This window comes from Trachypithecus francoisi, unplaced genomic scaffold (assembly GCF_009764315.1).
Source record: "Trachypithecus francoisi isolate TF-2019V2 unplaced genomic scaffold, Tfra_2.0 Lachesis_group16, whole genome shotgun sequence".
NCBI classification, from domain to species: domain Eukaryota; kingdom Metazoa; phylum Chordata; class Mammalia; order Primates; family Cercopithecidae; genus Trachypithecus; species Trachypithecus francoisi.
Genome location: NW_022681461.1, coordinates 9,080,095 through 9,106,019, shown reverse-complemented (window position 1 = coordinate 9,106,019; position 25,925 = coordinate 9,080,095). Strand labels below are relative to the sequence as shown.

The following is a 25,925-nucleotide window of genomic DNA, read 5'->3' as shown; positions in this document are numbered from 1 at the left end:
TATATAGGCACACTTGCCATTTATCCCCAGCTAGGAGGCTGGCTGTTTGTCTTACACAGATGGCCAGAATGGTGCCATGAAGGTCTTTCTTCCAACTTCCTTGGCCTGATAACAAATGTGCTTCCAGGTGTGACAACCTGAGCCATTGTTTCAAATGAGCCCAGCCTTCTTCCCCTCTTTTTTGAAAAAAGCTCTCACTTTATTGAGGTATAATTGTAACACAAAAAACTGTATTTAATTAATGTATACAATCTGATGAATTTGGAGATAAATATATGCCCATGAAACCATCCTACAATCAATCTGCCTCTTTGTGGATGCAGTTCTGTGTGTGACCCTGTAGTTAGGGCAGACTTTCAGCATAACAACCTCAGAAGCCCAAGCGTGGAAAGGCATGATAATATCACAACGAGGAGGAGGAGATCATTGTCTCTTTCAATATAACTGTGTCCATGACTTCCTGTCTCTGTACACACATTTTTCCTTCCCTACCTTTAGTTAGATCCTTTTAATTGCTCTAGTGTGTTATATGCCATTCAGGGATTTGACCTTAGGTAGGGGTGGGAGCTGGTGATGGCAGTCGCCTTCATATTTGGTGCTGGAGCTTGAAGGCACCCACATAAAGGGTACCTGGAAAATAAGATGAATATGGAAAGGGGAGAGCAAGAAGGAGCTGAAATGCATCTGCTGGAGCCCAGGAGAACAGATAGAAATGCAGACCCTTTATTGTGTTCCTTCTGCCCTTGGTGGTCTGCATGTCCTGGAGAAGCCAGGTCTTTCATCACACACAGCTGGCCCAGCAGTCAGAGAACCTGAAGGAGGACTGGGGGGAAAGTGGAGCAGCAGGAGGCCTGGCTGTGCCTTGCGCCAAGGAGGTGCATCCACAGATGAGGGGTGAATACCAAAGGCATGTGAATGACTTGAAGTGGCTATTTCTTAGAAGCAGATATGGTAAGGTGATTTACAAGATGGTGGTTGCTTCATGTCTGTGCTTCAAATACTGCACTAGAGCCTTTCTTTGGCTCCCTCTGGCCAGAAACACATGAGAAAGGCAACTGTGGAAATGTGGTTCAGCCTGGCCAAGTGGACACCTTACAAAGCTGCCATATCTAGCCCCAAAGAGATTCTATCAGACAAGGCCAAAATAAAATAAGCCAATTTAATAAAATTGTTTGTTTTAAATTGTACTAGAGAAGTAGTAATCAATTTTTCTATCATTTCTCTTTGACATTCTTAAACATAATTGAGGATCCCAAAGAGCTTTTGTTTATGTGGATCATAGCTATTGATATTTATCGTTTTAGAAATTAAAACAAATAAATCTAAAAATTAACTTATTTATTTAAAAATAAGAATATAAACCATTACATGTTAATATAAATAAAATCTTTTTATAAAAATAACTACATTTCCAAAATAAAGGCTATTTAGGGAGATGAATGGCATTGTTTTACATTTTAAAAATATCTTTAATGCCTACCTTAATAGAAGGCAGCTGGATTCTCATAGCTGGCTCTGCACTCAGTCTGTTGTGATGTCACCCATCATGTAGCCTCTGGAAAATTCCATTCTAGACTCATAAGAGGATGAGACAAATAATGTCTTAGTGTTATCATGAAAATAGTTTTGACTTCATGAATCCCTTGAAAGGATCTTGGAGACTCCTGGAGTCCCTGGACCATACTTTGAGAACCACTTTACTGGAGAAAAATGCGTTGTTCTCTAATATTGGTGAAGCACTCGGGAAAAAAACTACACTTGGAAGTTTTAGTTCTAAACCTCTGAGTTATAAAACCTACGGCTATCCACAAGTGAATTCCTGAGGCAATGGTCTGGATAATATAACTCCAAGCAATATGCTAATGGCTCCATTATTTGACTAACTCAGGTATTTGTCCCTATCATTGCAAGAAAATCACAACAACATTTTGTCTCTGTAGATACTAATAGTAAGAGACAAAATAATTGGGAAGAGAGAGGGCTAGAGAAAGAACAGGGACAGGAAGAGAGAAGAAACAGAGAATGTCACTGGTGCAAGCATCTGTCTGCAGACCCCAGAGCCCATTTGCTGTTAAGGAACATGCTCTGGAGTTATGTGTATGGACTCAGAAGAGGTTGACCTTAGAAGGCGTTTCACCAGCCTCAGGAATCAGTTTCCACGCATTTCCTGAAGTTGTAAACAGTGGAACAAGAATTTTCCTGGGTGGGAGGAGTGAGCTCGTTGTGAATATTTACAGATTTTCAATGCCCGTGGCTCATCCCTAGTATGTTTACCAGCAGAATGTAAACCACATTATTGTACCGTTTGCCTGTTTATCATTGAGGTTTTCATGTGACTCAAAATATTTTTGCAGGTTTCTTTCAAGAAGTATTTGTTTTAAAGATGATTATAAGGCAAAACTCTTTTCTCCTAGAAAATATGAACATATTCATTGAGCAGCTAACTGCTGTTCAAGATAATATAAATTTTTATAATATCCTTATTATAAATCAAAGCCCTTATTTGGAATCAAAGTCCCTAGAAGATCAACATTTTTTTGTTTTCATGAAGTCGTGGGCCTTAGCCCAGTTTTCAGAAATATTTTGGAAAAGTACCAACTTGTGATACTAATCATCCAGATACTATCTGGACATAGCCACTATTTTTATAATCATTACCCTCTCATTGAACCTTCATGGAATGAAGATAAAGTCATGGTCAATGTTTTCCTGAAAATAAACTTTAAAAATGCAACATGATTTTCTTTCAAATTAAATTAAAATGATGAGGCATTAAAAACAATTTTATTTCAATAGTTTTTGGGGTACAGGTGGTTCTTGGTTGCAAGGATAAGTTATTTGGTGGTGATTTCTGAGATTTTAGGGCATCTGTCACCTGAGCAGTGTACGATGTACCCAGCATGTAGTCTTTTATCCCTTACCCCTTTCCAGCCTTCCCCGCTGAGTCCTCAAAGTCCATTATACCATTCTTGTGTCTTTGGGTCCTCATAGCTTAGCTCCCACTTATAAGCAGGAAATATGATATTTGGTTTTCCATTCCTGAGTTACTTCACTTAGAGTAATGGCCTCCAGCTCCATCTAAGTTGCTGCAAAAGACATTATTTCATTCCTTTGTATGGCTGGGAAGCATTCTATGCTATGTATATACACTTTCTTCATCTACTTGTTTGTCCATGGGCACTTAGGTTTGTTCTATATCTTTGCAATTGCAAATTTTGTTGCTATAACCATGTGTGTGCAAGTGTCTTTTTCATATAGTGACTTCTTTTCCTTTGGGTAGATACCCAGTAGTGGGATTGCTGGATCGAATGATAGCTATGCTTTTAGTTCTTTAAATAATCTCCATACTGTTTTCCAGAGTGGTTGTATTAATTTACATTTCCAGCAGTAGTGTAAAAGTTTTCCCTTTTCACCACATTTTTGACTTTTTACTTATGGCAATTATTGCAGGAGTAAGGTGGTTTAAATAATCATTTCCCAGATGATTAGTGGTGTTGAGTAATTTTTCTTTTTTATTTACTGTCGAGTATTTTTATTTAATATGTTCATGACATTCATTCAAGTTGCTGCAATTAGCAGTAGTTAAGTTATGCTCTTCTTTTGGTGTTTTATTTTATGACTATTTTACAATTTATTGTTATTTTTTAAACTTTTAGGTTTGAGGGTACATGTGAAGGTTTGCTACATAGGCAAACATGTGTCATGGGGGTTTGTTTTACATATTATTTCCTCATCCAGGTATTAAGCCAAGTACCCAATAGTTATCTTTCTGCTCCTCTCCCTCCTCTCATGCTCCCTCTTTGAGCAGACCCCAGTGTCTGTTATTTCCTTCTTTGTGTTCATAAGTTCTTATCATTTAGCTCCCACTTGTAAGTGAGAACATACAGTATTTAGTTTTCTGTTTCTGCATTAGTTTGCTAAGGATAAGAGCCTCCCGCTCCATCCATGTTCCCACAAAAGACATAGTCCCATTCTTTTTTATGACTACGTAGTATTCTGTGGTGTATATGTATTTAACATTTACACCATTTTCTTTAACCAATCTGTCATTGATGGACATTTAGGTTGATTCCATGTCTTTGCTATTGTGAATAGTGCTGCAATGAACATTTGTATACATCCGTCTTTATGGTAGAATGATTTATATTCCTCTGGGTATGTACCCAGTAGCAGGATTGCTGGGTCAAATTATAGTTCTGCTTTCAGCTCTTTGAGGAATTGCCATAATGCCTTCCACAATGATTGAACTAATTTACACTTTCACGGACAGTGTGCAAGTGTTCCCTTCTCTGCAAACTCACCAGCCTGTGTTATTTTTTGACTTTTTAATAGTAGCCATTCAGACTGGTGTGAGATGGTATATCGTTGGCTTTGATTTGCATTTCTCTAATGATCAGTGATGTCGAGCTTTTAAAAATATGCTTGTTGGCTGCATGTATGTCTTCTTTTGAGAGGTGTCTGTTCATGTCCTTTGCCCACTTTTTAATGGGGTTGTTTGTTTTTCTGTTGTAAATTTGTTTAGGTTCCTTATGGATGCTGGATATTAGACTTTGTCAGATGCTTAGTTTGCAAATATTTTGTCCCATTCTGTAGGTTGTCTGTTTACTCTGTTGATAATTTCTTTTGCTGTTCAGGAGCGCTTAAGTTTAATTAGATAACATTTGTCAATTTTCCTGTGTCCAGGATGGTATTGCCTAAGTTGTCTTCCAGGGTTTTTATGGTTTTCGGTTTCACATGAAAGTCCTTAATCCATGTTGAGTTATTTTTTGTATATGATGTCGGGGTCCAGTATCAATCTTCTGCATATGGCTAACCAGTTATCCCAGCACCATTTATTGAATAGGGAGTCCTTTCCCCATTGCTTGTTTTTGTCAGTTTTGTCGAAGATCAGATGGCTGTAGACGTGTGACCTTATTTTTGGGATCTCTGTTCTGTTCCATTGGTTTATGTGCCTGCATTTGCACCAGTATATGCTATTCTGGTTACTGTAGCCTTGTAATGTAGTTTGAAGTCAGCTGATGTGATGCCTCTAGCTTTGTTCTTCTTGCTTATGATTGCGTTGACTATTTGGGCTCTTTTTTGGTTTCATGTGAATTTAAAATAGTTTTTTTTTCCAGTTCTGTGAAGAATGTAATTGGTAGTTTGATAGAAATAGCATTGAATCTATAAATTGCTTTGGGCAGTATAGCCATTTTAATGATATTGGTTCTTCCTATCCATGAGCATGGAATAGTTTTTCCATTTGTTTGGATCTTCTCTGATTTCTTTGAGCAGTGTTTTGTAATTCTCATTGTAGAGATCTTTCACCTTCCTGGTTAGCTCTATTCCTAGGTATTTTATTCTTTTTGTGGCAGTTATGGATGGGATGGCTTTTCTGATTAGGCTGTTGTTGGTGTATAGGAATGCTGGTGATTTTTGTATTGATTTTGTATCCTGCAACTTTGCTGAGGTTGTTTATCAGCTGGAGGTACTTTTGGGCTGAGACTATGGGGTGTTCTAGGTATAAAATCATGTCGTTTGCAAACAGAGGTAGTTTGACTTCCTCTTTTTCTATTTTATGCCCTTGATTTCTTTCCCTTGCCTGATTGATCTGGCTAGGACTTTCAATACTATGTTGAATAGAAGTGGTGAGAGACGGCATCCTTGTCTTGTGCCGCTTTTCAAGGTGAATGCTTCCAGCTTTTGCCCATTCAATATAATGTTGGCTGTGGGTTTGTAATCAGCGGCTCTTACTATTTTGTGGTGTCTTCCTTCAATACCTAGTTCATTGAGCGTTTTTAACATGAAGGGGTGTTGAATTTTGTCAAAAGCCTTTTCTTCTGCATCTATTGAGATAATCATGTGGTTTTTGTCTTTAGTTCTGTTTATGCGATGAATCACATTTATTGATTTGAGTGTGTTGAACCAACCTCTCATCCTGGGGATGAAGCTTACTTGATCTTGGTGGATTAACTTTTTTTTTCTTTTTTTTTTTGAGACAGAGTCTTGCTCTGTCACCCAGGCTGGAGTGCAGTGGCATGATCTCGGCTCACTGCAACCTCCACCTCCCGGGTTCAAGCAATTCTCCCGCCTCAGCCTCCTGAGTAACTGGGATTAGAGGTGCCCCTGACCACGCCCAGCTAATTTTTTGTATTTTTGTAGAGACAGGGTTTCGCCATGTTGGCTAGGTTAATTTTGAACTCCTGAGCTCAGGCAATCCTCCTGCCTTGGCCTCCTAAAGTGCTGGGATTATAGGCGTGAGCCACTGCACCTAGAGTGGATTAACTTTTTGATGTGCTACTGGATCCAGTTTGCAAATATTTTGTTGAGACCTTTTGCATCAATGTTCATCAAGGATATTGGCCTGAAGTTTTCTTTTTTGTGTGTGTCTCTGCCAGGTTTTGGTATCAAGATGATGCTGGCCTCATAGAATGAGTTGGGGAGAAGTTTCTCCTCAATTTTTTGGAATAGTTTCTGTAGAAACGGTACCAGCTCTTCTTTGTACATCTGGCAGAATTTGGCTATGAATTCATTAGGTCCCAGGTTTTTCTTTTTTTTTTTCTGGTTGGTAAGCTATCTATCGCTGATTTAATTTCAGAGCTCATTATTGGTCTGTTCCGGGAATCAATTTCTTCTTGGTTGAGCACTTTTTCATATGTTTGTTGGCTGTTTGTATATCTTATTTTGAGAATTGTCTATTCATGTCTTTTGCCCATTTTTTAATGGGATTGTTTTTTCCTTACTGATTTCTTTGTAGATTCTGGATATTAATCCTTTGTTGGATGCGTAGTTAGTGAATATTTTATTCCACTCTGTGGGCTGTCTGTTTACTCTGCTGATTATTTCCTTTGCTGTGCTAAAGCTTTTAAGTCTAATTAGGTTCCGTCTATTTATTTTTGATTTTGTCCTATTTGCTTTTGGGGTCTTAGTCATGAATTATTTGCCTAAGCCAATGTCAAAAAGAATTTTTCCAATGTTATCTTCTAGAATTTTTACAATTTCTGGTTTAGGTTTAAGTTTTTGATCCATCTTGAGTTGATTTTTATATAAGGTGAGAGATGGGGATTCAGTTTCATTCCTCTACATGTGGCTTGTCAGATTTTTCCAGCACCATTTGTTGAATAGTATGCCCTTTCCCCAATTTATGCTTTTGTATGCTTGTGGAAGATCAGTTAGCTCTAAGTATTTGGCGTTATTTATAGGTTCTCTATTTTGTTCCATTGACTGATGTGCCTATTTTTATACCAGTACCATGCTGTTTGACATTGGGTAATGTGATGTCTCCAGATTTTTTCATTTTGCTTAGTATTGCTTTGGTTATGCAGATTCTTTTCTGGTTTCATATAATTTTAGTATTATTTTCTAGTTCTATGAAGAATGACAATGGCATTTTGATGGGAATTGCATTGAATGTGTAGATGGCTTTTGGCAATATGGTCATTTTCACAATATTGATTCTTTCTATCCATGAGCATGGGATTATTTCCATTTGTGTCCTCTATGATTTATTTCAGCAGTGTTTTGTAGTTTTCCTTGTAGAGATCTTTCACCTCCTTGGTTAAGTATATTTCTACATATTTTACTCGTTTTTTTTGGCAGCTGTTGTGAAAGGGACTGAGTTCTTGATTTGACTCTCAGCATGGTCATTGTTGGTGTATAGCAGTGCTATTGATTTGTGTACATTTATTTTGTATCTTGAGACTTTATTGAATTCATTTATCAAATCTAAAGGATGTTCAGGGTGAGTCTTTAGGGTTTTCTAGGCATACAATCATATCATCAATAAACAGCAATAGGTTGACTTCCTCTTTTCCAAATTGGATGCCCTTTGTTTCTTTCTCTTGTCTGATTGCTCTGGTTAGGACTTCCAGTACTATGTTGAATATAAGGGGTGAAAGTGGGCATTCTTGTCTTGTTCTCGTTCTCAGGGGAATGCTTTCAACTCTTCCCCATTCAGTATAATGTTGGCTGTGGGTTTGTCATATATGGCTTTTATTACTTTGAGGTAAGTCCCTTCTATGTCTATTTTGTTGAGTTTTTTCTTTTTTTTAATCATAAAGCATTACTGGATTTCATCAAATGTTTTCTCTGCATATTGAGATGATCATATGATTTTTAAAGAAATTTTCTGTTCATGTGATGTATCACATTTATTGACTTGTGTATATTAAACCATCCCTGCATCTCTGGTATGAAACCCACTTGATCAAGATGTGTTATCTGTTTGATATGCTGTTGGATTCAGTTAGCTAGTATTTTGTGGATGATTTTTACGTCTATATTCGTCAGGGATATTGGTCTGTAGTTTTCTTTTTTTGTTATGGTTTTTTTTTCCTGGTTTTGGTATTAGAGTGATTCTGGCTTCATAAAATGATTTAGGGAGGATTCTCTTTATCTTTTGGAATAGTTTCAGTAGAATTGGTACCAATTATTCTTTGAATGTCTGACAGAATTCAGCTGTGAATCCATCTGGTCCTGAACTTTTTTTTGTTGTTGGCATTTAAAAAATTACTAATTCAATATTGCTGCTGGTTATTGTTCTGTTCAGCATTTCTATTTATTCCTGACTTAATCTAGGAAGGTTGCATATTTCCAGGAATTTATCCATTTTCCCTAGATTTTGTAGTTTGTGTGCATAAAGCTGTTCATAGTACCCTTGAATGATCTTTTGTATTTCTGTGGTATTGGTTGTAATATCTCCAGTTTCCTTCTAATTGAGCTTATTTGTATCTTTTCTCTTCCTTTCTTGGTTCATCTTGCTAATGGTCTATCAATTTTGTTTATATTTACAAAGAAACAGCTTTTTGTTTCATTTCTCTTTTGTATTTTTTTTCTTTTTGTGAGACTGAGTCTCCCTCTGTCACACAGGCTGGAGTGCAGTGGCATGACCTCGACTCACTGCAACCTCTGCCTCCCTGGTTCAAGTGATTCTCCTGTCTCAGCCTCCCAAGTAGCTAAGATGACAGGTGTGCACCACCGTGCCTGGATAATTTTTGTATTTTTACAAAAAAATTCAAAATTATTTTATATTCTTTTGGAGATGAGTTTCACCATGCTGGCCAAGCTCTTCTCAAACTCCTGAGCTCAAGTGATCTGACTGTTATGGCCTCCCAAAGTGTTGAGATTACAGGCATGAGCCACTGCACCCAGCCATTGTGTCGTTTTTGTAGTAGTTGTTGTTGTTTTCTTTCAATTTCATTTAGTTCTGCTCTTATCTTTGCTTTTTTTTTTCTCTCTTGGGTTTGGGTTTAGTTTGTTGCTGTTTCTGTAGTTCCTTGCAGTATAACCTTAGATCGTCTATTTGTGCTCTTTCAGATGTTTTGACGTCGGCATTGAATGCTATGAACCTTTTTCTTAGTACCACTTTTGCTGTATCCCATAGGTTTTGGTAAGTTGTGTCACCATTATTATTTCAAATAATTTTTACATTTCCATCTTGATTTGATTGTTAACCGAAAAATTATTTAAGAGCAGATTATTTAATTTCCATGTATTTGCATAGTTTTGAGGGTTCCCTTTGGAGTTGATTTCCCATTTTATTCTACTGTGGTCTGGGAAGATACTTTATATGATTTCTACTTTCTTCAATTTATTGAGACTTGTTTCATGGTCTATCATATGGTCTATCTTGGAGAATGTTTCATGTGCTGATGAGAAGAATGTATATTCTGCAGTTGTTTGGTAGAATGTTCTGTGAATATCTTTAAGTCCATTTGTTCTAGGGTATAGTTTAAGTCCATTGTTTCTTTATTGACCCTCTGACTTGATGATCTGTCTTAAGTTTATATGAATCCTTATGTGTTAGGTGAGTCTCTTGAAGTCAGCAGATATTTGGTTGGTGATTTTTTTTTATCCATTGTGTCATTCTGTATCTTTTAAGTGGAGCATCTAGGCCACTTACATTCAACTTTAATACTGAGATATGAGGTACTGTTCTATTTATATTGTTAGTTGTTGCCTAAATACTTTGTTTTTACATTGTGTTATTGTTTTATAGGTCCTTTGAAATTTATGCCTTAAGGAGGTTGTATCTTAGTTTATATTGAGCTTCTGTTTCAAGGTTTAGAACTCCTTTCAACATTTCTTGTAGTGTTGGTTTGTTAGTGGCAAATTCCCTTAGCATTTGTTTGTCTGAAAAAGAATTCATCTCTCCTTCATTTATGAAGCTTAGTGTTGTTGATTACACAATTCTTGTCTGACAATTATTTTGTTTAAGAAGGCTAATGATATGTCCTGGGTCTCTTCTGGCTTGTAAGGCTTCTGCTGAGAAATCTGCTGTTAGACTGATAGGTTTTCCTTTGTAGATTACCTGATGCTTTTGTCTCACAGCTCTTAAAATTATTTCCTTCATGTTGACTTTAAATAACCTGATGACTATGTGCCTTGGTGATGATCTTTTTGCAATGCATTTCCCAGGAGTTCTTTGAGCTTCTTGTATTTGGATATCTAGATCTCTCAGACCAAGGAAGTATCTAAGACCAGGGAAGTTTTCCTCAATTATTCTCTCAAATAAGTTTTCCAAACTTTTAGAATTCTTTTCTTCCTCAGGGGCACCAATTATTCTTAGAGTTGGCTGTTTTACAAAATTCCATATTTCCTGATGACTTTATTTATTTTGATTCTTTTTTTCTTTGTCTTTTCTGATTGGGTTAATCCTAAAGCCTTGTCTTCAAGCCCTAAAATTCTTTCTTCTACTTGTTCTAGTCTCATGGGCAATTTTTATGTCATGTCTTTTCTGATTCTAAAACTGTTGCATATTTATTATACCAAAATCGAATAAAGCAGGGAATTAAAAAATCACTTGTAAATCTACTACTACTCAAACATGTGTTTTAGTGTATGTTCTTCCAATAACTTTTTCTAACCCTATCTATATATACAGTATATACATTCATGCATATCTGTACGTATGACTTTTAAACAAAATTGAGTACTGCATCAAAGTTTTGATAAGCCCAGGGCATCCATTTTGAGTATCTCAATGAGTTGAAATTTCCCTTGTGTGAGAGAAGGAGCTGGCTTGCATCTCTGCGTGGTGATTTGGGCTGGGAGTGACTCCAGTATTGCTGCACGGTCATCAGCTTATGAAAAGCTCCCTGCAGGTAGGAGTAAGGTGCCCAGAGACAAAGTGGCTTTGAGTCCTTATGTGTCAGTAAAGGGCACAGGGTGAGGGCAGGTTTGGGATGATGGGCATATTTATTCTCAGCCAAGAGAAGGAGAGAACCTTGCCTACCCCAGCTCTTGGCTGGCAGCATGGCAGCACTGGGCACTCAGCCTCACAAAGGTGCTGGGCTCAGAGAGCAGGAATTGGTCAGGAAAGAGGGGCCAGAGACGGCAGCAGAAGCAACTTCAGTCTGCCACTCTGTCAGGGTCCCCCTTTAGTAATGAAGAGGACGCTCTCAGGAAACTAGCAGGAAGAGGGTAAGAGAAATAGTAAGAAAGAGGAAGAGAAAGAGCAAGTATGTGACTGAGAACATGTGTGTGTGTGTGATGTATGTGTGGTGTGTGTATAGTGACTGAGAACATGTGTGTGTGTGTGATGTATGTGTGGTGTGTGTATAGTGACTGAGAACATGTGTGTGTGTGTGATGTATGTGTGGTGTGTGTATAGTGACTGAGAACATGTGTGTGTGTGTGATGTATGTGTGGTGTGTGTATAGTGTGCCTAGTGTGGATGGTATGTAAAGGAGGATAAAAAATATCAGGACTCGGCCGGGCGCGGTGGCTCAAGCCTGTAATCCCAGCACTTTGGGAGGCCGAGACGGGCGGATCACGAGGTCAGGAGATTGAGACCATCCTGGCTAACACGGTGAAACCCCGTCTCTACTAAAAAAATACAAAAAATTAGCCGGGCGAGATGGCGGGCGCCTGTAGTCCCAGCTACTCGGGAGGCTGAGGCGAGAGAATGGCCTAAACCCGGGAGGCGGAGCTTGCAGTGAGCTGAGATCCGGCCACTGCACTCCAGCCTGGGCGACAGAGCGAGACTCCGTCTCAAAAACAAAAACAAAAACAAAAACAAAAACAAAACAAAAAAAAATATCAGGACTCCCAAACTGAAGCAGGGAGGCTGAGCCGGGAAACACCAGCTTCCAAATGAATAGCTCTAGCATTGTGCGCTAGCCAGGTCCCCATGGACAGGTAGGAAGCCTCAGGGATCTACCATGGGCTGCCCCACAGATCATTCAGGAGTAAATTTTTTGCTGGCCTCTCATAAACAAGGACATGCCCATTGTAATTTTAGGTGTACAATCTAAGTCTAGCTCCTAAAACTAAAGTCTACTCATTCCATATTGATAATGTCAATTACAAGCTTATCTTCCCAGGTTCGGAGTGAAGACTCCTCCCTCCTACCCAGAGGTGGCTGCATAATTCACTCTTCCTTTGCTCCCTTCTTTTCCCTTCAAATAGTCACCTTTTCTTATGTGAAATGTAGATTAACTGGGCACTAACTAAAGTCTAACAGGAATGTAACCATTTGCTTTACTACCTGCCTGCCCGTCTTTCTGTCTGCCATCCCTCAATTTCAGGAAATGTATAAATACTAAGTCTCCTGAAAACATCTTTGGAAAAACAGCCACAGATGTGTCTGTGGCTCATTTTTCTTTTTTTCCAGACGTGCCCTAAAGCTAGCTTAATAAGCCTTGGTACCTTAGTCACTCATCTTGGTTATCAGGTGTGTGCGTGTGCAATGTGTGGAGGGTGTGTGTGATGTATGTGATAAATAACCAGCATTTGGAAGCTGACACCACAGGAGTGGCCACTCAAGGCCCAGCCATTGGAAGGGCACACCAGACAGGGACAGAAGACCCCAGGAGTGACAGAGACTGACCAGTTCAGGGTCCAGAGCTCATCCCAGTCTCTCTTCTGGAGACCTCCCTCTTGGTCTAGAGCTGGTGTCAAGAACTCTAAGCCTAGGTGGAGTGAAGGAGGAGCAACAATGCCATACCTTGCCCGGAGCGCAGAGCGGAATGTGAGAATGAAAGTTCTGGCTTGAACTCCTCTAAGGCTCCCCATGTCCTCGGGATCGAACCCCAATCCCTCCCCAGGCCCCGGACTCTGCGGCTCCTTGTGGGTTCATCTGCCCACAGGCCACATGTGGGGGACTGCTGCTTGTGTCCTGTACCCTGCCTTGCTTTCCCAGCTCTGGGCTGTGAATCTGTCTCCTTAGGACATGTGTCAGCTCCCTCTGTTGAATTCCTTAGGATTCTGTCTCACTGCTTTCTTTCTCCAGAGACTTTTCTCTAATGACCCCCAATCTCGGTCAGGTGTCCTCTGTGTGCCCTATGGCCCCTGGTACAATCTCTTGTCTTGGCCTGCCCTGACCAGAGTAACTTTGAACAAACTGTTTTGCTTCAATGGGCTTCTGGCTTCTTCATCTAGAACATCAGAGTTGGACCATGCGATGTGAAGTCCTCTTGTGTGAGAACCTTTGTGATTCTCCAAATTATTTTTTAATATTAGTTATTTAACCAGCTTTTAACTTCTACTCCTCTAAGCAGCTGGAGGAGAGAGGAGGAGGAAGGTGACCTGGCAATTCACCTTTGGAAACTCTTTCAGCTCTTTGCCCAAAAATGGGAACTTGGTTTCTGGGCTGTCCTGGCCATATTCACAGGCTGGAAACTACTTGGATTGATCGAATGAGACCAAGGATATGAGGAGATAAGAAACTGTGTTCTGGTTCCTAGTTTTCCCTTCCAAGGTCAGTTGCTCCCCTGTCTTCATGCCTAGAGGGGCATGTGGTCATTAGCCAGCTGCTTTGAAAGGAAAGGAAATCACCTCTCTAGAAGCAGAACCCTCTCACATCCAGGTTCAGGAGGCTTCGGCAATTGACTCACTTTTCAGACCAGTGAGGAATGGTTTGGGCTTTTGAATCACAATCTAAGAAGAAGAAGGTCCAGCAGACGCCTGCCTTTAATGACAGGAAGAATTTTGTTTGAATCAGTTGTTTCATTACAGCTGCATGTACATGATAAGCTGTTCCAGGTTGTGAACTAGAGCAACACAGGAGCTCACCGGGTACTTCCACACATCCCACCCTGTTTTGTTATTGCTGCTGTCATTTCTTTCCTTTTAACAATTTCTCGTTTTGAAATAATTTTGGACTTACAAGAAATTGCAAAACATAGTATAATGTTACCGAGTATTTGGTTCTCATCCCAGTCCCGTGTGTGCGTGTGTGTATGTGTGCACACTTGTTCGTGTGTAGAGTTCACAGTTTTTGTTTTGACGTATTTAAGAATAAATTGCAGACATGTGGTTCCCTTATTGGAACACTTCACTGTGCATATCCAAAACCCAGGGGTATTCTCTTTTATAACTCTAGTGCAACTATCAAAGCAGGAAATTAACATCAATACCATTCTATTGTCTAATCTACAGACCTTATTCCAGTTTTTCTAGGTGTCGCACTATTGTTATTTTTCTGATCCAGCATCCCACATTGCTTTTCGTTGTCCCGTCTCCTTGGTATCCTTTCATCTGGAATAGTTCTTTAGTCTTTTTTAAATCTTCCATGGTTTTGATGTTTGTGAAGAGTGGTGTTCATTATTTTGTTGAATATCCCTCCAAATGGATTTGCCTGACATTTCTGCAGAACATGTGTGTGTGTACGTGTGTCTGTGCACGTGCGTGTGCGGTGTGTGTTTGTGATGCGTGTGTGGGCATACAGTTAATGCATTTTTGGCAGAGATACAACAGAAGTGGTGCTGTGTCAGATCAGGAGGAACGTGGTAGCAATTTGCCCCATCGCTGGTGATGGTAGCGAGAGTTACTTGGTGAACACAGTGCCACAGGTTTCTTCACTGCTAAGTTCCTATTTTCCCCTTTGTCATTAAGGAGAATCTTGGGAGGTGATACTTTGAGACTATGCAAATATCCTGCTTCTTATCACACATTTGCCAGTTGATTTTAGCATCTTTTGATGATTTTTGCCTAAAACAGTCATTACAGTTGTGGGTGCCAAGTGGTTTTCTAATTCTGTCATTCCTTTTGCATATATGAGTTGGTATTCTCCTGCAAGGAAGAGCTGGCCCTTCTCCCATATTTATTTGCTCATATCTGTGTGGGTGCATGGATTCCTTGTCTATGATATAGGTTATAATCCCTCATTATCACTATTTAGTTCAAATTATTCCAAATTTGACCAGTGGATGCCTTTTTCAGCTGGCTCCTGGGTCCTCTTGCTGTGTCTCCATCCTCTTCTAACACTTCCTTAATTTCCAGGGCTGTGTGACCCTCCAGGCTCATCTTATGTGTTCCCTGCACCAGACCTGGGACCAGATATTTCTCTGAGGAGCCCTCCTTCCTGTTGCTGGAGAATGGCATTGAGCAGGTGTGATGATCTGAGTGTTCTGACTCACCACCCCCAACCCAGCTTGTCCTGGGTTGGGGTTTCCTACAGCCACCTGCACCTCTCAATCAGTTTCCCTCTCAGACTCTCTGTCTCCCAGCACAGTGCCCTCCCAGCACAGTCCTCTCTTCTGTGCTCTAAGCTTTATGGTACAATGGCCTGATAAACATTTCCATTTGGATCTTAAAGGAAGCATGTCCTTGCTGTGGGCTGAAGTGCATCCCCCCCACCAAAAAAAAAAAAAAAAAAAAATCATATTTTGAAGTCCTAACCCTCAGTAATTCAGAATGTGATGTATTTGGAGACAGGGTCTTTAAAGAGGTGATTAAGGTAAAATGAGATCCTTCCAGTGGACTCTAATCCAACCTGACTGGTGTGTTATAGGCAGAGGAGATGCGGACGCAGACACACACAGAGGGATGACCGGGTGAGTATACAGGGAGAAGACAGTGATCTGCAAGCCAAGGAGAGAGGCCTTAGAGAAACCAACCCTGCCAACACCTTGATCTTGGACATCCAGCCTTCAAGACTGTGAGACAGTAGATTTCTGCTGTTTCAGCAACTCCCCCAACAGCCCATCTGTGGTCCTTTGTAATGACAACTGAAGCAGGTGAATGTAACCCTTAACAGAACTCATGCCTTCTCTCTGCCCTGCTTCTCAACGTAGTGTGCCCCACCTCGAAATGGCGCCACAATTCAGCCATTTGTTTATGTCTGTCCTATCAATATTTCTTCTCCATCTTCTTCTTCCTTTTCCTTCTCCTCTCCTCCTCCTCTGCCTCCTCCTCCTCCTCCTCTTCTTCTTCTTCTTGTTCCTTTTCCTCTTCTTCTTCTTCCTCTTCCTCTTCCCCTTCTCCTTCTCCCCTTTCCTCTCCCCCTTCTTCTCCTTCTCCTCCTCCATGTTCTCCTTCTCCTCTTCTTCATTTTCATCTTCATTTTTAAAGCTGGAATAATTCTATAAAGAGAAAGTTTCCTCACAAACTTTTTGTTGTTTTGACATCTCATTTGTATAGGAAAAGCAGGATTAAAATATTTGATTCTTTTTTATTTTCTAGTTTTCAAAATAATGAGTTGGCTTCTTAGCATCCTTTAAGTGTGGCAAAGAAGTTTTTTTTTTTTTTAAGTATTATTATGGACTCATGGGAATAAACATATTTTATGTACTTCAAATTGTTGCAGTTATTTTTATTGATGTTCAAATGGTCCCATCCTTGGTAAATGGGAGATTAACAAGGTGCCTCCTGAAACTCATTTGGCATGGTTCTAGTGGACCTCATAAGAGGCTTTTCTCTTTCTATAACAAGATATTCCAGGATTGTCCTATATATTTCCTGCTCAGATCTTGAAATGCACCTTTCTTTAAGGGTTCTTAGTTGTTGTTGTTGTTGTTTTTTTTCTGGGGAAAAGGTACTTAGAGACAACTTAGGTACTAGGCTAGGATGCTTATTGCTGTTGTGTTGATTTTTGTTATTTGGCCTTTTCAGTAGACAGAACTAGGAAATAGAAAAGTAAAATATAAAGATTAAATACATCATGAATCCAAACTGCGGCTTCAAATTTAAATTTAAGTGATAGACTTCCCCCCATTTTTTAGAGCAGTAATCTCTCTCTCTCTCTCTCTCTCTCTCTCTCTATGTAATACTGTATATGATTTGCCATTTAAGCCATTTTAAGTATACAATTAGTGCCATTAATTACTTTCATAATCTTGTGCACCATCACCACTATTTACTTATGATTGTTTCATCATCCCAAACAGAAACTCTACTCATTAAGTAAGAATGTTCTATTCCCCCTCCCCCCAGCCCCTAGCAACCTTTAACTTAACTTTTTGTTTTCAGGAATTGTCCTATTCTGAACATTTCATATAAGTGGAATCTACAGTATTTGTTCTTTTGTGTCTGGCTGATTTCACTTAGCATAATGTTTTCAAGCCTCATCCACGTTGTTACATGTGTCAGAGCTTCATTCCTTTTTATGGCCGAGTAATAAATATCCCACTGTAGGCATAAACAACACTTCATTTATCCACTCATCTGTTGATGGGCACCTGGCTTGTTTGCCCCTTTTGGCTGTCGTGAATAGTGCTGCAATGAGCACTGGCATAGAAGTATCTCTTTGAGTCCTTGTTTTCAGATTTTTTGGGTATATACCTAGGTGTAGAATTGCTGAGTTATATGGTAATTCTGTTTAGCTTTTTGAAGAACCACCAAACTGTTTTCAATAGTGCAGCACCATCTTACATTCCCACCCACAATATCCTAGCATTCTGATTTCTCCACATTCTTGACAACACTTGTGATTTTTTTTCCTTAGTCATCCTAACCTGTATGAAGTGATATCTCATTGTGGTTTTGATTTTCATTTTCCTAATCATTAATGATGTTGAGCATCTCTTCAGCTGCTTACTGGCCATTTATATATCTTCTTTGGAGTGTTGACTATTCAAGTCCTTCGACAATTCTTTGATTGGGTTGTTTGTCTTTTTGTTGTTGAGTTGAAGGACTTCTTTCTATATTCCCAAGTCCCAGCTGGGCTGCAAAGATCCAATTTCTTCAATCAGTAAATAGCAAGAAAAAGCAACACAAATGTAAATGAAATCTAGATATGAAAATCTTATTATCTGATTTGAACATATTTTCTCCCTGTCTGTAGGCTGTCTTTTCACTTTCCTGATAATAAGCCTTGATACACAAAAATTAGATGAAGTCTAATTTATCTATTTTTTTCTTTTGCTGCTGTTGCTTTTTAGTGTCATATCTAAGAATCCAGTGCCAAATCCAAGATTATGAAGATTTATTTCTTTGTTTTATTCTGAGGCTTTTATTAGCTTTAGTAGATGCTTAAATTATAATTTTCCGTTGTATGAGTCAGGATAAGTTATACTGTTTTGCAAACAATAAACCCTGAAATCTCAGGATATTAACACAATTTAAAATTATATATTGCTTGGCACACAATGCATTATGGATTAGGCAATCCTCCTACATCTTGTAGCATGGAGTAAAAAAAGCCTGTGAGAGATGTTTTTAAAGATCACCCTTGGGCTGGACGTAGTGGCTCATGCCTATAATCCCAGCACATTAGGAAGCTGAGGCAGGCAGATCACCTGAGGTCAGGAGTTCGAGAGCAGCTGGCCAACATGGTGAAACCCCATCTCTACTAAAAATACAAAAATTAGCCAGACGTGGTGGTGTGCCCCTGCAGTCTTAGCTACTTGGGTTGCTGAGGCAGGAGAATTGCTTGAACACGGGAGGTGGAGGTTATAGTGAGCTGAGATCATGCCACTACCCTCCAGCCTCCAGCCTGGGCAACAGAGCAAGACTCTGTCAAAAACAAACAAACAAACAAAAAACAAAAAACCCAAAACCAAAAAAAAAAAAAAAAAACAAAAAACAAACAAACAAACAAAAATCCCACACCTGGAAGTATGCGATTTTCACCTATTTTCCATCAGCTGGAACTCAGTCACATGGTCTCAACCTAACTGCAATGGAGGCTGGGAAACGTAGTCTTTCTGCCTGCCTACTTGACTATTTTAAATTAAGAAATTATTGGAAAATATCATTTAATCGGGTATGCTATTTTTGCTTTTTGTGTCCTTGAATATTATAAGATGATAACCCAATTCATTCATGTTGCAAATACAAGACAGTTTATTGTGTTAATTTTAATATTTTATAATTTATGTTAGTTGCTATTTTCTAGCACTGAAACCAGCACTCATTAGAGCTAATGACATTCTATAATGGAGAATCAGGCAATCCCCTTAGGGAGGGAAGGACTGTGAAGTGTTTACAATGCCCTTTAGACGGCAGCCTGCTACCAGATAAAGAATGTGAAACAGTTTTGTCACTTTTGGCTCAGAGGATGCTCTCTTTATAAATGTGTTTTGAAAGCAGGAAACAGGACAAAAGCAAAGAAGAAAACAGTGACAGGAAAGAAAGAAAAGAATGGAGATGAAGGGAAAGAAAAGAGAAGGATATGGGACAGACAGAGAAGAAAAGGGGGAAGGCTACAGGACTGCAAGAGATACACTCACTTGCTGCTGTGCCTGTCTCACCACTGCACCCGAGCCAGGACAGAAGAAAGCAGTGCTGAGCACTGCCATGTCCCCATGCTTGTTGAGAGAAACCTGTGACCAGACCTTGAGAACCTCATCACAGCATGCTTGTCATTTTCAAAAAAGAGACATGTTAGGAGGTCTTGATTAATACAAAGTTATCTTAGGATGGAGTATGAATCCAGTGGCCTCAAGAGGAAAGACAGGGCTATGTGTCCTTTGTCACCAGGGCAAACAGTGCCTCCATGCCAGGCAAAAAGCAAATCATGTGGGACCTCTTGCTTCAGTCACGTGGAAGATTCTCCCTGGCCAGAATGTGAGCCTGCAGTAGATGTGGACCATAGAGAATGAGCATCTACTGAAGGTCAAGCAAGTTTATGCAACTGGAGCATTTTATTGGGAAATCACTGGGGCTCTTCGATCTGCATCAAGGTTAAATTAATACAAAATGTGGTGAAATGCTGTGCCCCAAGGGCAAGAGAACACAGCCTTTATGCTCCCTTATGCTTTTGCAAGCTCAGATTCCTGGTGTCTCTAGTCTGTGGGTATTAATGAGGTCAGAATTCTCATGACAGTTATTTTCTTTGGTTCTTGCACATACCTGCACGATACAGAATGTCTCTCCATTGCTAATGCATTGCCCACCACAGAGGCTGTCCACCCTGTGCACATGGATCATCCTCATACTTTTCCCTTCTACACTCATTGAGCTCCGTCACTTGAGAAGCCGTTAGAGGGTGCAGCTGTCACCTGCGAGAAAGCTGATGTCAGGCATGACATCTCCCAGGGTTTCCAAATCACAATCCACCCAGCATGAGCACTGCTCAATGTTCCTGGACAAGAAGGTATCATCTCACAAACTTATTCATGCAAATAGAATCATTTGACTACCCCACCTGCTCACCCGATTTTCCTTTATAGTTTGAATCCTGGCTGAGTCCCAAGAAAGACCCTGTTACACAACTAGCACATTCTCAGTTTTGAGGACTCTGTATTCTGTAACTTCTTGCATTATAAACCAAACTAACATGATTTCCTGCCTCCCCTGATTTCACTGGTGCCATCATCATTCATTGAGAGGTTGATGTGCAGAGCTTTTCTCTGGACACATGATGGAGAAGATGACAGGCTGGCCAGCCACTGGGAAGCATGTCCCATGTCTGCCACTCATATAAGCTCTTCAATGTATTTTCTCTGTTTATCATCACACAAACATAATGAGTTATCATCGCTCCTGTTTTGTATCTGATGAACATCATTTCCAGGTCTCAGCAGTGAGTAAGGGGTTGGATTAAGCACTATGCTTTTCACTGCTATTCTTTGCTGTCTTCCTGCTCTGAGTTTATCTGAAACAGAAGGGAGAGAGAGTAAGTGTCTACACTGTGGTTCTCCAAACTGACCTCCTTCAATGTACCTAAGAAAGAAGAAAGAGTAATCATCTTATTATCAGAAAATGATTCTAATGATTGAGCTGCTGATCTCTGTTATGAACACAAATCTCAGCCCTAAAACTCAGATGTGTAGGTTTTTAAAAAATCACCTGTAATTCAGCTTAATATCTACGTCAGGCCTCATTCCTCTGAGCTGGTGGAGCAGGGTAATTCCATTTCTTTTAGGGCCCCCTCGCCCTGGAGACAGGGCTTGTGTGGTGACCCACTCTCAGGGTGGTGGTTGGTGCCCGGTTGATCTTCGTCATCTCTGTACAGAGGTAATAACTTGGTCTTGGTCTTAGTCATTGTCCTGGGATGAGGTGTAAAAAAATGTGTTGTTTTATGCCTCGCATTAAGCCACACCAATCTTTCCAAGGATGCCAAGGCAGGCAGGCTTCCACGCGGCCAGAGCCTTGCTGTTTCTCTGTAGTTTGCTGGAAAGCTTGCAAAGCCATGACCCGTTCACGAGAGCAGTTCCCCTGCATCCACCCAAACCACTTTCCACAAAAGCCATAAAACCTGGAAGCAATGAGACCAAAAATGGTCTCATAAAGCAAAGTAAAATCCTACCCAGCCACATAAATTAAAAATTTTCCAATTATTATAAAATGTCTTTCTTCTTCCCTCTTTCTCTTTATCTGTGCATACTCTTGGGGTTTAGCTCTCTTCTAGAAACTTTCCCTAATTGCTCTGATCCCAGAAATATTCTTTTGTCTGAACTCCCATTTTTCAATTAACATCTGACACATCTTTTATTAGCTTAAAAAACAAAGTTAGCGTCTTGTCTCCTTAACAGATTTTGCTCCCCTAGGTCTGGGGCTGTGTCCAACTTCTTTATCCTTTTTTTTTTTTTTTTTTTTTAATACTTATATAGTGCTAGGTATAGGGAGTAGCCTAAAGAAAAGTATATTGAATGTTTAAATTACTAAATAAGTACATGTTCAAATATACATGTGCCTATATAGGCTACATGTTGTATTATTTGATTTTTTTCAAATAATACAAGAGTGCATAAAGCCATTTCCAATTCCTTCTTTATCACTGGAAATATTCTTTACTCTGAAATAAACTTTGTCTGATATTAATGTAGCCACTTCAGTCTTTTGTTTTGTTTTGTTTTGAGACAGAGTCTCCTTCTGTTACCCAGGCTGGGGTGCAGTGGCATTATCTTGTCTCACTGCAGCCTCTGCCTCCCACGTTTAAGTGATTCTCCTGCCTCAGCCTCCCAAGTAGCTGGGATTACAGGCACCACCACCATGCCTGACTAATTTTTGTATTTTTAGTAGAGACGGGGTTTCACCATGTTGGCCAGTCTGGTCTTGAACTCCTGACCTCAAGTCGCCCGCCTGCCTTGGCCTCCCAAATTGCTGGGATTACAGGTGTATCCAGTCTTTTGTTGAGAAGGGTTAGCACAGTGTATCGTTGTTGAACATTTTAGTTTTAATCAGTTTGTCTATTTATATTTAAAGAGAATTTCTTGTGTTTATTAGGTCTTGTTTTTTTGATTCAATACGACAATCTCGGACTTTTTATTGTGGCATTTAAACCATTTATACTTAATATGATTATTGCTGTGGTTAGGTCTAAGTATCTCCTCCTGCTATTTGCTTTCCATTTGTAACATTATTCAGTGTTACCCTTTTCCTCTATTTTTGCCTTTTTAAAAATTAATTGAAAGTTTTTATGGTTCCATTTTATCTTCATTGTTGGATTTTAGCTGTAACTCCTTGTTTTGTTCTTTTACTAGTTGGTGTAGGGTTTAAAATCTTTCACTTAACGTAGTCTATCTTCAAATCATATCATACAGGTTCACTGACAGTGTAAGAAGCTTAAATAACATACTTCTATTTGCCCTTTTCTGCTTATATAGACCTTATGGTTTTGTTGTCATTACATTCACTTATACGTATGTTATGAATTCCATAGTACATTGGTATTACTCTTGATTAAACTATCATATTTTCAAAAGATTTAAATTCTAAAGTATATATATTTACAGGTGTATTTACTAGTTATCATTTCTGGTACAGTTTATTCATTTTCATCTGGTTTTCATTTCATTTTCCTTCTGCCTAGAAGACTTCTTTCAATCTTTCTTATAATATATGTGTAACTAGAGTCCCTAAAGGACAGAGGTTGTGGGAAGGGCAGAAAAAATATTTGAAGAAATAATGACTGAAAAATCTCCAAATTTGATAAAATGATAAAGCCACAGATTAAAATATGCTTAAGGAGCCCTTTGCACATGAGATATGAGTGTCACATAAAACTGTCCTGCCACTCACTGTTGCTATTTTTGTGTTTTTCTTTTAAATTCTTTTTGTCTTTTTCATTTTGAATAGTTTCTATCGTTATGTCTTCAAGTTCACTAAAAGTTCAGTTTGGATCTTTTTTTTTTAATCTTCTTTTAAGAGACAGGATCTCACTGTGTCCCTCAGGCTGGAGTACAGTGGAGCTATCATAGCTTATTGCAGCCTCAAACTCCTGGGCTAAAGCGGTCCTCTTGTCTTGGCCTCCCAACGTTCTGGGATTACAAGTGTGAGCCACCACACCCCATCAATTTGGGTGTTTTTTTAAAAAATACCTTTCATAAAATGCTCATCATCACTGGCCATCACAGAAATGCAAACCAAAACCACAATGAGATACCATCTCACACCAGTTAGAATGGTGATCATGGCCAGGCGCGGTGGCTCAAGCCTGTAATCCCAGCACTTTGGGAGGCCGAGACGGGCGGATCACGAGGTCAGGAGATTGAGACCATCCTGGCTAACATGGTGAAACCCCATCTCTACTAAAAAACACAAAAAACTAGCCAGGCGAGGTGGCGGGCACCCGTAGTCCCAGCTACTCGGGAGGCTGAGACAGGCGAATGGCGTAAACCCGGGAGGCGGAGCTTGCAGTGAGCTGAGATCCGGCCACTGCACTCCAGCCCGGGCGACAGAGCGAGACTCCGTCTCAAAAAAAAAAAAAAAAAAAAGAATGGTGATCATTAAAAAGTCAGGAATGCCTTGTTAGGCATTTTGTTTTGTATCTTGTGAACAACAGTAACTCTTTAAGGGCTTTACTTAAGCTCAGATTTGCAGAAAAATCACTCTGACTTCAATGTGAAGAACAGTTTGAACGAGTTTCAGAATAGAAGGGGTGTCGAGTTAGGAAGCCACTGTAGATTTCTGAGTGAGAGATGAGTGTAGTTGGGGCCAGGATGGGAGCAGAGATGGAAAGAGGTGGGCTGACCTGAGATACAAGGTGTGGGGTGACTCTTGACCCTTCCCGACTGTACCCTATTAGATCAATCACCAAGTTCATGTGAACGCCTTTCTAAGGGGAATATTATTTTCACAGAGTAAACACATTTTTTATTAATATGTTCATAAATATACTTTGTTACAGTTCTGACTATTGCGTGCAGTACCTCAGAAAGGAAACCTATTTATTAACTTGTACCCAGAAAGGACTCTAGTGAATCTCTTCTGATATTTACCCAAGAATTCCCCTAAAACACTCAGTAAAGAAAAACCTCATTCCAAAGGCCTAGTTCAATATTCCTCAAACTGTAGTGTGCATGAGAATCACCTGGCAAGCTTGTTCAAACAAGTATTTCTGGGCCTCATTCCCCAGAGTTTCTGATTCAGTAAGTCTGGGTTGAGGCCAGTGACTTTTCATCTCTATCCAGTTCCTGGGTGATTTTGATGCCGCTGGCCCGGGGACCACTGTGTGGGAATCACTGGTGAATCAGAAGCACTATAGCCAAGAGGTGAACTTCCTGGATTTGACACAAAAACTCTGTCCCTTTCCCGTGCTGTGACTTGGTCAAGTGACTCACCCCTCTGTGCCTTTGTCTCCTCATCTGGGTCTTGATGAGGCTTAGAGTGAGGACTGTTTGGAAAGCATTAGGACAGATGTATAAGGAACATATACAAGCTTTTATACATAAGAAAGTAAGTTCCATGTGCCTTGCATATTCTACAGTTCTCAGTGTATGGTGAGACAGATCCTGCTTTCAGTTCATTCTTGGCGAATGCTAGTCAAAATTCTATGTGATGTCACCACAGAAATCTTTAGTTAACAGTCTTGGAAAGGACCCAAACTCTGCTCCATTTCCACCTCCTTGGGTTTGGGTAAATTCTCAGCAGGACTGTGCATTAGGTGAGTGTCTGCTTCTCCCCTGGGTCCCCATAACTTTGCCTGCTCCTAAACAGGCAGTCACATCTGGGAAGAGACAGTAGATAATGGAGCCAGAGAGCTGACTCACCACGTGGGATGGCTGTGGGCATGTTTCCCAGGTTGCACAAGCCACAGGGTTTTCTGAAACAGATGGAAAGACCGCCTCTGCTGGCCGCTGGCTGACTTCAAGATAGTCGTGCTGTGTTAAGAGGTGTGAGAAGAAAAGACCCATAAGAGACCCTGTCATCCAAGTTTTAGATTCCTCCGGATTCCTTAGCGGTAAGCCATGCAGGGCTCATTACACATTCCATTTATGAAATTTCCACGGGCAAAGACTCGAATGCCCTTTAACTGGGTGTGCACATGGGCATCGCGTAGTTTTCCAGAGTAACCCAAGATACTGGGGTGGAGAGAAAAATGGAACCAGAAGACAAGCCGGCTTCTACAAAAGCCACCCAGCAGTCAGCCAGCCCAGACTCTCAAATTGGGACCTGGGGGCCAGCCCTAGGTAGACAGGCAAGACGTCTTCCAAAGGCTCCCATGTCCTCTTAAAGTGAGAGCCAGACATTAGCAATCATTCTTACAATTTTTAAAAACCATATTATGAGCTGTTATTTTAAATATCCCTAACCTAGGATAGTTAATAACAGAAACAGAAAACATTTAAGATTTTTAAGATATAATAATTGAAGATCTTGAGTCAGGCTTTAAAATTAAAGTAACTTTGAAATGAGGTCAAAGTTAGAACATTCAGCAAGGAATCTTAATTAGAAAAGTGTGACTGGGCAAGACTAGAACAGTTCTGAGCAAATGGTTTTGCTACCAGGAATGGTAAATTCCAAGGAGGCAAATTAGCAGTAAGTTGCAGAGATGGTCACTTGAGTAAAACACAGGGTTAATTTTTTTCACTCGGTCAATTGTATTTCTCATACCAAGC

The 25,925-nt window shown here is 39.9% G+C and overlaps 1 long non-coding RNA gene across 1 annotated transcript; it reads right to left on the bottom strand.

Moving 5' to 3' along the window:
* Positions 1 to 416: 416 nt before the first annotated feature.
* Positions 417 to 24,824, bottom strand: LOC117099299. Its single transcript, XR_004443750.1, has 4 exons — positions 24,648 to 24,824; positions 19,993 to 20,737; positions 1,481 to 1,570; positions 417 to 630 (listed from the first exon to the last, which is right to left on the bottom strand). It is a non-coding gene; the product is annotated as an uncharacterized LOC117099299 (long non-coding RNA).
* Positions 24,825 to 25,925: the final 1,101 nt, after the last annotated feature.